Source organism: Sander lucioperca, chromosome 19 (assembly GCF_008315115.2).
Source record: "Sander lucioperca isolate FBNREF2018 chromosome 19, SLUC_FBN_1.2, whole genome shotgun sequence".
In the NCBI taxonomy this organism is placed as follows: domain Eukaryota; kingdom Metazoa; phylum Chordata; class Actinopteri; order Perciformes; family Percidae; genus Sander; species Sander lucioperca.
Window position 1 is genome coordinate 28,223,896 of NC_050191.1, and position 5,839 is coordinate 28,229,734.

General features: G+C 40.8%; 1 long non-coding RNA gene across 1 annotated transcript; it reads right to left on the bottom strand.

The window, feature by feature from the left end:
• Nucleotides 1-589: 589 nt before the first annotated feature.
• Nucleotides 590-5,329, bottom strand: LOC116040323. Its single transcript, XR_004102645.2, has 3 exons — nt 5,230-5,329; nt 907-911; nt 590-601 (listed from the first exon to the last, which is right to left on the bottom strand). It is a non-coding gene; the product is annotated as an uncharacterized LOC116040323 (long non-coding RNA).
• Between the last annotated feature and the right edge of the window lie 510 nt (nt 5,330-5,839).

Genomic DNA, 5,839 nt, shown 5'->3' on the forward strand with positions numbered 1-5,839 from the left:
AGCGCAACAATCTCTCATACTGCCATCATACATCTTCACAGTTTGTTTCACTGCAGATCAGTACTTCACTGTCTCTGTCTCCTAAAAATGTTCATATGCATCTGATTCAATTTGCATTTGCAAATAAAATTAGATCAAAATGTAATACTGACTGGATTATTGTTGTTCTCTACGTAATGTGGAAATGTTCCATTGAACCTATCTGCAACCGTGCACTGCCATTGAAAAATTATTTCTTTTAACTGTAAATCCTGGTCCCAACTCTACTCACAATGACTCTTCAGATGTAGTCGAGAGTAGATCTTGGGTTGCCATTCATTAAAAAAAAACTTAAAAGAAGAAAAAAAAGAAGCAACACAAGCAGTCTGCCAATTACACAGATTTCAAATCCCCACGTTATTTAAACTTATTTGAAAAAAGAAATTATTATTACCTAAATTTCCTGGTTCAATTTTGACCAACTACTTACTGTAGGTGTACAGTTTCCCCATGCAATGAGTGATTAATGACTAATATTTTACATGCACTCACTTTCAGTGTTACTTTCTAAGAAAGCAGTTTGGATAATCTGTCTGAACTGATCATCAATCTACATGTGTTTCTTCACCTGTTGGACTTCATCATTCAACACTGTGTTCCCAGATCTAAGCAATTAACTTTGTTATCACAACCGATAGAAATAATGGGCAAAACTACAAAATCAGACACATTTTGTAATACCCCAAATTATCCTTTAACCAGAACCATCTTTCCCTGACTTTAGCCTAAACCACAACAACATGGGGAATGCACAATGCCAACCACTGACCCAGACTTCCTCATTATGACTTTTGTGCAAGGTTGTATTGGGAAGAAAGATAAACTTTATTGTTCTGAAGGAAATTTGTCTTGGACACATACACAAACAGTATCTGCTGTTTAGGAAATACAACACAACATAGTGCCTACATACATACAGTACACAGACTGTTACCACTCCGAATGGATATACTCATAGTTAATGCACAGAATTGCACACCGCTCGTTGTACAACACATAATAGTCATAAGAATATTGTACATAATATGTGTAGTAAGGCTAAGCAGCCTCATCAACATAAAGTCTTGATAAAAAGTCCTGAAGCCCACGCAAGTCAAATCTGGGGTAAGTCCATGTCTGAGGGGCTTTAGGATTGAGTGCAGACAGTGGACAAATGGGGAAAAGATGATGTCATGGTAAAGTTAAAACATTTCTTAAAATCATGATTACAACTGTGAGAAAAAAATGTAATTACAACTACACGTCTAAATGAGGATGGTTGTTGCAGGGCAAAGGAGAGCTGTAGATATAGTAATAATATCAGTTGATATTAAAGGATCTTTGCGCATGGAAGCTGAAAGCTAACTGAAAAATACCTGCCATGCAGCCCTGCCTCTGTGTAGGATAAAGGTTGATTTATAGTTGTTTTTTAAAGGTTTATGGAATATCTACGGAGCCGACACACAGCCACTATAGCTACGTACACATAAGACATCTCCCTGCAAACCCTACGCTCATGGCAACCCCTGCTCTCTATCACAGCAAATGTAAGAACGTAAATATGGCGACATCATGGAATATTCTCATATGCAGTAATGAAATCACAGGAATGAAATATTGTAAACACAGTTACTGTAGGAAGCTATTTAAAGCACAACAAAGCCTGATACAAACCCCACGCTGTACTGTAGGCATCTTCTGTGGGTCTGCTGTTAACCCCTTGCATCATCCAGTTTAAGCTCATTACATTTCATGGATTGAGAATAAAAGCCAGGGAACTTAATCCAGTCATCACATTTTCTCCATTTAGTGTTTATGTAAAGATAATTAGTAGTAGAGAAATATACTTTGTATGAGATAGGGCTCCAAATGTAAGAGCAATAAGTATTGCGTTACTAAATCCAATTGCCATTGCTTATTAATAGAAAACACTATGGTAGACACCTTATAGTATGGAGATTTTCCTTGATGCTTTCATGAAGTTGTCATTATTAAATTAATGTAGACTGGCCTTATACCTGCTGAAACATTCTACTGTATACACTTCAAAGTGATGTGAGTGACGGTGTCTACACTGGACACTAATGGGATGGAATTGCTGTTTCATAACAAAGACAGGTTCTTATGTATACAGTTTATTTAGAAAAAACTTTAAGATGGATGCTCAAACAGCTAAGATTCCACCTTTGTTAGTTTTCTGTTCTTTTAGAAGAGGCATCCTTTTTACACATTACACAATGGCTGCTGTCTGGAATTAAGTGATTCGCTGAACAAGTCCAGACCCTCACAGGCGCCACGAGTACTTAAAGGCAATTGAAAAGGCGTAAGAGATAGGTTGAATCAATAGCCTGTTTTTTCACTTCCCTGTCAACTCCCATTGTTGATATCTCCAGAATGCACACAAAAGGCTGGCAGGCTGCAGCATAAAAATAGCTGGCACCCTGTATGGCAAGTGGAGCATCCTGGGAATAATTGAGAGAAGAGGCACTGGAAGTGACGCGAAGATTAAGCGATTAACGTCCAATAGTATGAGGCCCAGAGCTCTGGCTTAAATAGGATAGCTGCCTGCTGGATACAGTGAATTATACACTCAGTGGTGTATTGTTAAGGTTTCCAGCTCGCCTGTTCAAACTCAAGTAAGACTTTCTTTTCTTAAAACAGCAGTGTGGGCATCTGGGATGAGGGTGATGGTGAGGCATAGAACGACTGAGCAGCTGATGCAATCCCTGCCTGTTTCTACCCTGAATGCTACAAACACACTTTGACCTGAATCAATGGGATTTTAAAACCAGTCTCGACTGGGTTTCCCTGGTGTGTGTGTGTGTGTGTGTGTGATTAGGTAGGGAATGGTGGTCATTGCTGCAGGGGCACAATATGGATCTGTTATCCAGGAGAGAACTTGGTTCAAAAATATATTTTTCAACAGAATATTTTTAAAATGTCTACACTGCATCTCAGACAAAAGCATCTCAAACAAAAGACCATACTGCTTCAATATAATGTCATTGTATCATGCAGATGTGTGTTTTCTTCACTAATATGAACCCACTGTAATAAGACATTCAACATATACACATCACATGCACAGCAGCTGCTGTCAGTGAAAACGTTCAGAACACGACCTGTGTATGTTTTGGCTGTACTCTATTGCTCCTGGGATAACTAAAGGCGGACACTGTAGATACAATGTTGATATCATTTTGGATTGACTCACTGGACTCACTTTTTACTCTTTTTTTTAGATTTTAAGAGATCAAGCCTCGTCCTGCCCTGAGTGAACTAATTATGTGATTAGGACAAGATGATGGAACATTTCATCATTATGAGTGTAAATACATTTATGTTGACTTTATTACCCTAAGACCATTGAAGTATTGGAGTAACTTTCTTCTCAGGCAGTTTCTCCATAAGATGTGTTGTGTTATTTTGATGACTTTTGATTTTTACTTCTTCTTCTTTTAAAGTAGCAGTACTTTCACTTCAGTACAGATTGTTTGCTTCTCTACCCCACTTTACATATCAGGTACTGAATGATTATTAAAGTGCTCATATTATGCTTTTTGGCTTTTTCCCTTTCCTTTATTGTGTTATATATCTTTTTGTGCACATTATAGGTTTACAAAGTGAAAAAGCCCAAAGTCCACCCCAAAGGGACTTACCATCTCCAACAGAAAACACTGTTCACAAACTGCTCCAAACAGCTCTATTGTAGTCCAGCCTTTACTTCAGAGACAAACGTGGTCACTTTGGAACACATGTTATAATGCTCACCTAGCTGCTAGTATGGCACTCCCTCATACTCTGCTTCTGACTGGCTAGTAGTCCTTACCTAGGTACTGTCAGGGCCCTCATACTCTGCTTCTGAATGGCTAGTAGTCCTTACATAGGTACTGTCAGGGCACGCCCTCATACTCTGCTTCTGACTGGCTAGTAGTCCTTACCTAGGTACTGTCAGGGCACGCCCTCATACTCTGCTTCTGACTGGCTAGTAGTCCTTACCTAGGTACGGAGCATGTGTGACTCCCAACAAAGATGGAACAGAAGTGAGAGGCCTCACTCTGTAGCTAAAACAGAGAGCTCGACACACAGGGTGAAAAGAGGAGCTGCAGCAATGTGCAGTACAACAAAAATATGGTGTTTTTATTAGCATAATATGAGCACTAAGGCTTTTGGCTCACAGGACATATACATCTAACCTGACCATGGCATACAGTAGGAACATGCAAACTAGGTAATTAATTCAAATGAAAATTTTACAACACACTGATGTACGCTTCTGAGTGAGCACTGTCCCAGAGGAGTGTGGCTTGATGCCATTACGTACTGTATGTACAGTATTATGAGTGCAGAGACACTGGGAGAGGGGTTTCGTAACAGCCTGTCTACACAACTTCCCTGCACACTGTGCGCTCGTCAAACATTTAACATTAAGCTGCTTAATTATATATCAAAGTAACTGTTCATCAACGAAGACCAGGGGCCTCATTTATAAAACTGTGCGGCTAATTTGCGTCAGAAGTGGCGTACGAAACATAGGATGTGAATACGCATAGAAATATTCAAATTTATAAAAAACTTTTGCACGCATGTCCTATGCCAGATTCCCCTTATAAATCACAATCGACTCTAAATGTGGCGCAGCTTTGGCCCATAATTGCCCTTAAATAGTCAGTGAAACGCCCCAAATTAAGATTCATCCATACCGATACCATGTGCACAGAGGAAAACAAAGCAAAGGACTTTCACTCAATGTGAAGTTGTAGTTCTTGTTAAGGCCCTGACACACCAACCATGGCTGACCATTGGCAGAAAAGGCAGTCGGACTGATCTCTCAAAAAAGTGCTTCGGAACACATTGAAGCGATGCCGATTTGAGCGTACGTTCTGCGCGAAACGTAATACGTCTCCATAACAGCAGGCAGCGCTAATCTGTATTGTTGTCCAAAAAATGAAAACCGGAAATGAGGGAACATCTCTCTAGACCTCGAAAACACAGAGCACGCTGTTGTCAGTCATTGTTTTCATCAGAGAGTGTTGATAGTAGTCAGGAAGGATCGTTGTTGTCATTACTTGCTGAACGGAAGAAAATATGATGCCTAGTAATAAGAAGATACTGGCGTTGTCAGCTCTCGGGCTTCTTCTTGTGGAAGAAGCACTGATTCTCTAGTCAAGGGCTAGCACTCCACCAATCAGACTGGTCATTGAGTCCGACTATCTTAATGAATACCGGTAATGTAACAAGGACGAAGCATGTAAACTGCTGTTTGTTTATTCAGAATGGAACAGATCGCATATGGATCCGAATAAAGAAACGTAAAAAAACCTCGACCCTAGCTGCTCCCTCAGCCGAATAGTGAGGGTAACAGATCAAGGCAGCAACATAATCAAACCCCTGGAACCATACAGGAGACTTTCTTGTCTCGATCACCTAATTGGCCGACAACAGTGCTGCGGGGGGGGGGGGACGCGATGTAGCCCAGTTTACCTCACACTCAAGTCAGTGCAGGACATACACCCAGAGCTACGGGAGAAGCTGGACAGGCATAGCTTGTTCCCCACCGAATAAGGCTAATAAAGTAATGATTAAAAAAACACAAATGTTTAAGGGCCCGGCCCGATCATAGCGGCGTAAAATGTCGGGGCCCCGGTTCGTGCTTGGGCTCGGGCAGATAATCTAAACTCTACTGACGACGGCACGGAACACACCGAACAGAATCGAGTCACTGACCTCACCAGACTGTCCGACGGCCGATAATCGGGTTGGTGTGCCAGCACCTTTAGAGAGGTGGAAAAGAGGAAAATATGTTTGGAGGGCACAGTGT